This window comes from Triticum aestivum, chromosome 2A, assembly GCF_018294505.1.
Source record: "Triticum aestivum cultivar Chinese Spring chromosome 2A, IWGSC CS RefSeq v2.1, whole genome shotgun sequence".
Classification (NCBI taxonomy): Eukaryota; Viridiplantae; Streptophyta; class Magnoliopsida; order Poales; family Poaceae; genus Triticum; species Triticum aestivum.
Window position 1 is genome coordinate 18,875,874 of NC_057797.1, and position 9,334 is coordinate 18,885,207.

Here is a 9,334-nt window from a genome sequence, read left to right on the forward strand (position 1 = left end):
GTAAAGGGTTACGTCGATGCAAGTTTTGACACTGATCTGGATGACTCTAAGTCTCGATCTAGATACATATTGAAAGTGGGAGCAATTAGCTAGAGTAGCTCTGTGCAGAGCATTGTAGACATAGAATTCGCAAAATACTTACGGATCTGTATGTGACAGACCCGTTGACTAAGATTCTCTCAGAAGCAAAACATGATCACACCTTAGTACTCTTTGGGTGTTAATCACATAGCGATGTGAACTAGATTACTGAATCTAGTTAACCCTTTGGGTGTTGGTCACATGTCGATGTGAACTATGGGTGTTAATCACATGATGATGTGAACTATCGATGTTAATCACATGGTGATGTGATCTAGATTATTGACTCTAGTGCAAGTGGGAGACTGAAGGAAATATGCCCTAGAGGCAATAATAAAGTTATTATTTATTTCCTTATTTCATGATAAATGTTTATTATTCATGCTAGAATTGTATTAACCGGAAACATAATACATGTGTGAATACATAGACAAACAGAGTGTCACTAGTATGCCTCTACTTGACTAGCTCGTTAATCAAAGATGGTTACGTTTCCTAACCATGGACAAAGAGTTGTTATTTGATTAACGAGGTCACATCATTGGTTGAATGATCTGATTGACATGACCCATTTCCATTAGCTTAGCACCTGATCGTTTAGTGTGTTGCTATTGCTTTCATCCATGACTTATACATGTTCCTATGACTATGAGATTATGCAACTCCCGTTTGCCGGAGGAACACTTTGGGTACTACCAAACGTCACAACGTAACTGGGTGATTATAAAGGAGTACTACAGGTGTCTCCAAAGGTAGATGTTGGGTTGGCGTATTTCGAGATTAGGATTTGTCACTCCGATTGTCGGAGAGGTATCTCTGGGCCCTCTCGGTAATGCACATCACATAAGCCTTGCAAGCACTACAACTAATGAGTTAGTTGTGAGATGATGTATTACGGAACGAGTAAAGAGACTTACCGGTAACGAGATTGAACTAGGTATTGGATACCGACGATCAAATCTCGGGTAAGTAACATACCGATGACAAAGGGAACAACGTATGTTGTTAAGCGGTCTGACCGATAAAGATCTTCGTAGAATATGTAGGAGCCAATATGGGCATCCAGGTCCCGCTATTGGTTATTGACTGGAGACGTGTCTCGGTCATGTCTACATTGTTCTCGAACCGTAGGGTCCGCACGCTTAAGGTTTCGATGACCGTTATTATGAGTTTGTGTATTTTGATGTACCGAAGGAGTTCAGAGTCCCGGATGTGATCACGGACATGACGAGGAGTCTCGAAATGGTCGAGACGTAAAGATTGATATATTGGAAGCCTATGTTTGGACTTCGGAAACGTTCCGGGTGAAATCGGCAATTTTACCGGAGTACCGGGGGGTTACCGGAACCCCCCGGGGGTTATTGGGCCATAGTGGGCCAAAAGAGAGAAGAGAGGAGAGAAGGAAGAGGTGGCCGCGCGCCCCTCCCCTTCCTAGTCCGAATAGGACAAGGGAAGGGGGGCGGCGCCCCCCCCCCCCTTTCCTTCCTCTCCTCCACTTTCCTCTCCCCTCCTCCTATTCCAAGTAGGAGTCCTACTCCCGGTGGGAGTAGGACTCCCTATAGGCGCGCCAAGGACCAGGCCGGCCGGCCTCCCCCTGGCTCCTTTATATACGGGGGCAGGGGGGCACCCCAAGACACACAAGTTGATCTTCGTGATCGTTCCTTAGCCGTGTGCGGTGCCCCCCTCCACCATATTACACCTCGAATATATCGTTGCAGTGCTTAGGCGAAGCCCTGCGCCGGTAGAACATCAAGATCGTCACCACGCCGTCGTGCTGACAGAACTCTCTCTCCGGAGCTTTGCTGGATCGGAGCCCGAGGAGCGTCATCGAGCTGAACGTGTGCCAAGAACTCGGGGGCGTCAGAGTAACGGCGCTGGGATCGGTCGGATCGCGAGGAGAACGTATGACTACTTCCTCTACGTTGTGATCGCTTCCGCTTCGGGTCTACAAGGGTATGTAGACAACACTCTCCCCCTCGTTGCTATACATCACCATGATCTTGCGTGTGCGTAGGAAATTTTTTGAAATTACTACGTTCCCCAACAGTATCTTCAAAAGATAATGGATCGACTGTTTGTCCTTGTTGAGGTACAATCATGATGTTCATCTGCTTTGTTTCGAATTACCTCTAGCGACATGAAGGTTTATTGAAGATTACTGGCACATGCTAGCACATTTTGGATCGCCAATTGTGATGTGAAGAATTATTGTAACATTAAAGATCGTGGTCGTATTTGGGGATTGCCACAAGCAACATGAAGAATAGTCGTAGAATTACGAATTGTCAGATGCTACATCAGTTCTAACTTCAGTTCACTTGAGCATGGAGTAACCAAATTGGAGTTGGCATGGGAAACTTCTGTAGCATTGAAGAACATTAAATAAAATTTGTGAATTGTCTAAACTTGTGCTAGCAATATCTCTACATGAATAATTTTAGAAAATCTTGCAGTGTATCATGATTGGTCACATGCTATCTCATTATTTTAGCATGGAGTTATCAAACTCGGATGACCAAAAGAAAATATTGTGGCATAGAAGAATGTTGATCAAATCTGATATGGCCTCTAGCAACATGAAGAAGACTTTTTGCATTGACCAAACAGGGGGTGTATATTTAAAAATTTCTCCTACATATTCAAACCATGAAAGGAGTGAGTAAATAATGTTATTCTTATTTTTATCTTCCACTATAACTTCATGTGGAAAATGATAGAATCTTAGAGTTTTTAATCACATCAGATGGCCACAGTAATTTATAATATTATAAAACATGCATACACTTACTTCATATGAAATGCTCAATCCTGAAATATGAAGATGACAAATAATACCGTGCATAGAAAAACACATATGACACAATTTCACAACAAATATAAGGTAAAAAGCAATAAGCTTAGTCCACTAATACTTAGGAAAATCTCAAAATACTGAACAATAGAAAAATCTCCCTCCGTCCCATAATATATATAAGAGCGTTTTTTAGGGTTAAAGCGTACCTTTATTAAGGAAAAAAATTAGGCATTTCGCCCAATACAACTGTGGCCAACGAAGGCGGTACACTGTAGAAAATGATCTTATATTATGGAACGGAGGGAGTATTTAAGAGTTACTTGGTAAAATATTAGCTGACATATACATTAGTGTAGTACATTTTTTTTTGAAAGGAATGCAGTAGGAGAAGCCCCTACAACGTTTTTTGTTTTAAAAAGAATAAGAACCCAAATTCTCATCCGCCAGAACTTGAACATGGGTGGTTAGGCCGTACATCCACTTCACTAACCAAGCTAACCAAGTGAACTAGGCTCACTTCTTGGTGTAGTACAGTTCACAGAGCATGAATCTAACAATCGATGCATATTTGTAGTTCACCTATATAGCACCATTCATATTGCTAGATATATTTAGAAAAAACAACAGATTTAATAAAATCTAGTATCAAGAAATATTATAAATTTAGACTTTAAATGCTATATTCTCATTAGTATTATTCTCTGGCGTGTGGTTGATTTTCTTGTAAAACTTATGTAACAACAACAACAACAACAACAACAACAACAACAACAACAACAACAACAACAATAAAAATTATAATATAATTATTAATATTAGCAGAAAATACAATTCAATATAAAATTGCTACACACTTATTTGAGTACTTATTTCATATATGAAACTCCATTGTAAAATATAAAGATGATTAAAAGATGTTACCCGCATTGCAAGGGCCAGTTTGCTAGTTTAGTGAAAAGCACAACTTGCATATTTTCACCTAGTTGCACTTTTCTATAAAGTGAACTTGAAGATAAAAAATCTTGAATCTTGGTCCGTTGGGATTTAGCAAACTTATTTTTTTTTTCAAAGAAAGGATGTCCATACTTTTTTTTTGCAGGGTGAAAGGATGTCCATACTTGACCGATAAATAATACGGCTTTGCTAAAAATCAGTCGACTGAGACTTCGCGAAGTCTCAGTCGATACTACAATCCGTTTGATCTTGCATTGAGATTTGTGCAAACAACTTTTTTTTAGTTTTTTTTCTTCTTGCATACTACATTGCTTGACTGAGACTTCGCGAAGTCTCAGACAACTGAGACCTAGACAAACCCTAAATAATAATTTCTAGGTACATGCAACACCTATCTGTCAAATTCTATGTTGCCTCGAAAAATTATCCATTTTCTGATCAAAAGGCACTAATGAGTACCAAGTGCAAGGCTCCGACTCCGTGGACGTGCCTTGTCCATCCGCCCAGAGCTTACACGACATAAACTTGTCACGGACGTCGGGGCCGAAGATGTGATCGGGGATGTCGTTGTACACCGTCACCTCGACGTCGAGCTCCAGCGCCCCCGACCGTCGCCGCTCCTCCGCCATGCGCTGGCGCAGCCCCCCTCGAGAGCCCCACCCCCTTGCCTTGTGCCACCACCGCCACGTCTCTGCCGGGGCGCTCACCGGCGCAGTCGCGCGGCTCCACGCGCGCCCAGCCGAGCGTGACGCCGGCGTAGGACATGACAACATCGGCACGGTCGGCGCATGTCTTGTTCATGCGGATCGTGAGGTTGAACGCCGGCGAGACGACGCGGGCTGGGCGGGCCGCGTCGATCCCGTCGTATCCGGCGAGGTGAACGGTGAAGGAGGGGATGTTGGCGTACACCATGGCGTTGTAGAAGTGGCGACCGAGCCATATCGCCGCCACAACAAGGCAGAGCACTGAGTAGCAGATGATTTGCCTGCGCAGTTCCTTGCGATGTGCCGCGGGTGATGGTGGTGCCGCCTCGCCCAAGAACGGCGCCGCCTCCTCGTCGGAGATTGCATGGTAGGGTTCTTCTAGGTCGACGCGGCCCCGACCCATCCTTACTAAAGTTGGTCTCCCAGTCCCAGATGGAACGAATGACTCGTGAGTTCCGTTAAGAGTTACTACTATCTTTACTCTCAAGAAGAGGGAAATGGAGGAATCCTTAATTATCTCACACAGTAGGACGAGATAATATCGGATCGCTTTTGCCTTTGCATGCATTGCATGGTCACAAATGTTGGTCAGCTACGTACCCATAAACATCGCTAATCAGTTAGTAAACCGGTTCTTTCCCTCCCTGGATTAATGCTCGCTCCATCGATCGATCGTTCTTGGCATCAACCAAGCCAACATCGATCGATCATCATCAATAGAGATCCATGGAGGAAGCGGGATTCCTGCAGAGGCATCCATGGCTCGTGTATGTCTTTATGCTGCTCGCCGGATCGACCGGGTTCTACCAATTCTGCATGCTTTTCCTTACCCATACTAGCGCGCCGCTCTTCTCCGTGGCCGTCTCCGGCTTCGAGGGCCTCGACGCCCGGAGAGGCGCTGGCAGCGCGCCGCCCACCTTCCATGTCATCCTCCGCGTGAAGAACAACGACTTCCTCCCGCGGCACTGCTTCAAGGAGGGGAGCGCCGTGATGGAACTGGACGGCGTGCCGCTCGCGCGCGCCGAGGTCGACAAGTTCTGCGTCCCGGGACGGACCGCCGTGGACGTGCCGTTCCTGGCCACTGGCGGCGGGCTGGGGCTGCCAGACGCGGTGTACGAGCGCGTGCGCGGCGGCGGCGTGCCGTCGTTGGTGGTGCGGGTGAGGCTGGACGGGAACGCCGTGAAGACCACCTCGGATCTCGGCCGCTTGACTCCCATGCTGGTCAGGTGCACGGTGACGCTGGATGGCCTGCCATCGGCTGACTGCCGGCGGTTTCTCATGTTGGAACGAGGTATTAGTAACTTCTAAACGATTAACGACCACTAGGCACTAGCAGACTAGCTAGCAGGATTGTTCTCTCTTGTTCTTGCTATTGTCTTCTGAACTTTGCAGTGTAAGGTTGTGTGTATCTCGTGATGTCGAGGTCGATCGGGTGTAAACTCTTGTTGGTTATATATATATATAGTCTTGATGCAACATTAGGTGTTAATTAAAGCTCCCTTTCTCAGATTCTTGCCATCAAATTTGTTCCCAATGCCCATGATGTCTCCGATGTAGAATCATCCATGGGTGCAATGGTGGTTTAGTTTTGTATTACGTTTCTTCACTAGTCAACTGTTGATCTGTGGGGGCTTCACATATCCATGGGGCATAATTTTTGCCAATGCTCATATCCACCGGATTTCCATGTTTATACGGACCATGGAGCAAATATAAACAACACAAACAAAAGCGACATCAATAACAAACACATGTACCAACAAAAAATCATTAGAAGTCCCACACAACATTATATCAGTAAATAAGTCACACACATTAACTAGATACTTTTGTCACATACTTGAAAATATATTTGTACATACTATCATGATTAACCTTCTATTTATTTATGCGAGCTTGACATTTAACTACCAAGTGAACATTGTGAGGAACAACAAATTTGTTACTAATGTCAAATCCATTTTTATTGCATAATGTGTACAACTATTCTCCAACATAGTGTTTTGCTCATAGAAAGCTTTATGTATTTTTTGCATTATCCTAAGTAACCTTCATTCCTAAGATGTACATTGCCGGTGGTTATAGTAAGAAGTAGATTGGCTTATTTTAGGGCTGACAATAGGATCTGACTAACGACTAGTCATCCATGACAAAGTGAGACAGACAAAATGCCTAGCAGGATGCCTCAAATAATTTTTTGCGTTATCCATCTTTGCAAACCATATACACACAATTGCCCTAAAAAGCATTCACAAATTTGTTTTTTTTTTTTTGCTTAAAAAGCAAGTAGATTGTAGTCTATTGGACCAAACATTTTTTCTATAGTGAATCCATGCTGATTGCCGTGACGACGATCCTAGTGTTGAAGAGCGGCCACGCTGGTGGGGACCGAGACGCAAGAGTGTTACCACCGGCTAGAATCGGCCATTTCCACCTTCCACGTTAATTGCCGCATGTGGTGCATGCTAAATTTCTATTTTTTCCAGAAAAACTTTGATCTATTCTTCACCTGTCAAGGAAGTATTAATTTTTTTACATCCAGGTCCATAGATCACTTAGCGATGACTACAAGCACCAAAGTGAGCCGAAGGCGCGCCGCCGTCATCACCCCTCCCTTGCCGAAGCAGAGCAAACCTTATTGTAGTAGACATTCAGGAAGTCATCGTGCTAAGGCGCAGTAGGACTAGCACACCAGAACAATAACCGCCCCTGATGAAGAGAAGCATAGATAAGAAGGATCCAACCTGAAGACACTTGAACACAAGCGAACAAAATTGGATCCACCGAAGACAAACTCCGACCGAATCCCGCAAGATCCCCCGGAGACAAAGCTCCACACGCCCTCCGGTGGCGCTAGACGCACCGCCGGAACGAGGCTAGGCAGGGAGAACCCGATTACAACTTCACGGAGTTGCCGTTGTCTAGTATTTCTGAGGAGGACACAAACCCTAAACAGACTAAAAAGAACACCTATAAATAAAGTAGAAGCAATACCATCGGCAAAGGCCAGGATCCATTGTTCCTTCATAGCTCTAAGGCCACGGAAGATGAGGCAGATCGGTGCCGGTGCTGGTGGAAGACGTGAGAGACTTGGATGACTCGCTCGTGTGGGCGAGGCTAATTAGCACCAGCGTTCTCGTGTGCTCGTGAACCTCTTCTTGGATGCACACCAGGTCATCCCATGTTGCACCTAATTAAGTATAGCATTTTTGCCTTAACTAGCCAATTAATAAAGCACATTCGTAGTTTCATCGGACGCCACTGCCACTAGCAGCGTGTTTGCTAGAACCAGAGCATGAGAATGGTTGGGGTAAGGGACTTCAAATCTATTGTTTGGTCATGTGGATGGAAAAATTGAGAAGGAATTAGGCATAGGAATTCAGACTCTAACTTCGATCGTTTTATTAACAAGGGAAGGAGTTGAAAAGAAAATGTTTTAGCGAGCCCATCATAACTCAAATTATCTTTCCTTATCTAATCCCTCGTTAACTAAACAAGGAATAAAGTTTGTCCTCAAATCTCCACACATAATTGAAGGAAATATGCCCTAGAGGCAATAATAAAGTTATTATTTATTTCCTTATTTCATGATAAATGTTTATTATTCATGCTAGAATTGTATTAACCGGAAACATAATACATGTGTGAATACATAGAAAAACAGAGTGTCACTAGTATGCCTCTACTTGACTAGCTCGTTAATCAAAGATGGTTAAGTTTCCTAACCATAGGCAAAGGAGTTGTCATTTGATTAACGAGGTCACATCATTGGTTGAATGATCTGATTGACATGACCCATTTCCATTAGCTTAGCACCTGATCGTTTAGTGTGTTGCTATTGCTTTTATCCATGACTTATACATGTTCCTATGACTATGAGATTATGCAACTCCCGTCTGCCGGAGGAACACTTTGGGTACTACCAAACGTCACAACGTAACTGGGTGATTATAAAGGAGTATTACAGGTGCCTCCAAAGGTATATGTTGGGTTGGCGTATTTCGAGATTAGGATTTGTCACTCCGATAGTCGGAGAGGTATCTCTGGGCCCTCTCGGTAATGCACATCACATAAGCCTTGCAAGCATTACAACTAATGAGTTAGTTGTGAGATGATGTATTACGGAACGAGTAAAGAGACTTACCGGTAACGAGATTGAACTAGGTATTGGATACCGACGATCGAATCTCGGGTAAGTAACATACCGATGACAAAGGGAACAAACGTATGTTGTTATGCGGTCTGACCGACAAAGATCTTCGTAGAATATGTAGGAGCCAATATGGGCATCCAGGTCCCGCTATTGGCTATAGACCGGAGACGTGTCTCGGTCATGTCTACATTGTTCTCGAACCGTAGGGTCCGCATGCTTAAGGTTTCGATGACGGTTATTATGAGTTTGTGTATTTTGATGTACCGAAGGAGTTCGGAGTCCCGGATGTGATCACGGACATGACGAGGAGTCTCGAAATGGTCGAGACATAAAGATTGATATATTGGATGACTATATTTGGATAACGGAATGGTTCCGGGTGAAATCGGCATTTTACCGGAGTACCGGAGGGGTTACCGGAACCCCCCGGGGGTTAATGGGCCACATGGGCCCAAAGTGGAGAAGAGGAGGGGCGGCCAGGGGCTGGCCGCGCGCCCCCTCCCCTCTAGTCCGAATTGGACAAGGAGGGGGGGCGGCGCCCCCCTTTCCCTCTCTCTCTCTCTCTCTCTCTCTCTCTCTCTCTCTCTCTCTCTCTCTTTCCCCCTTCCGGAATCCTATTCCAACTAGGTTTTGGGGGGGGGGGGGAAT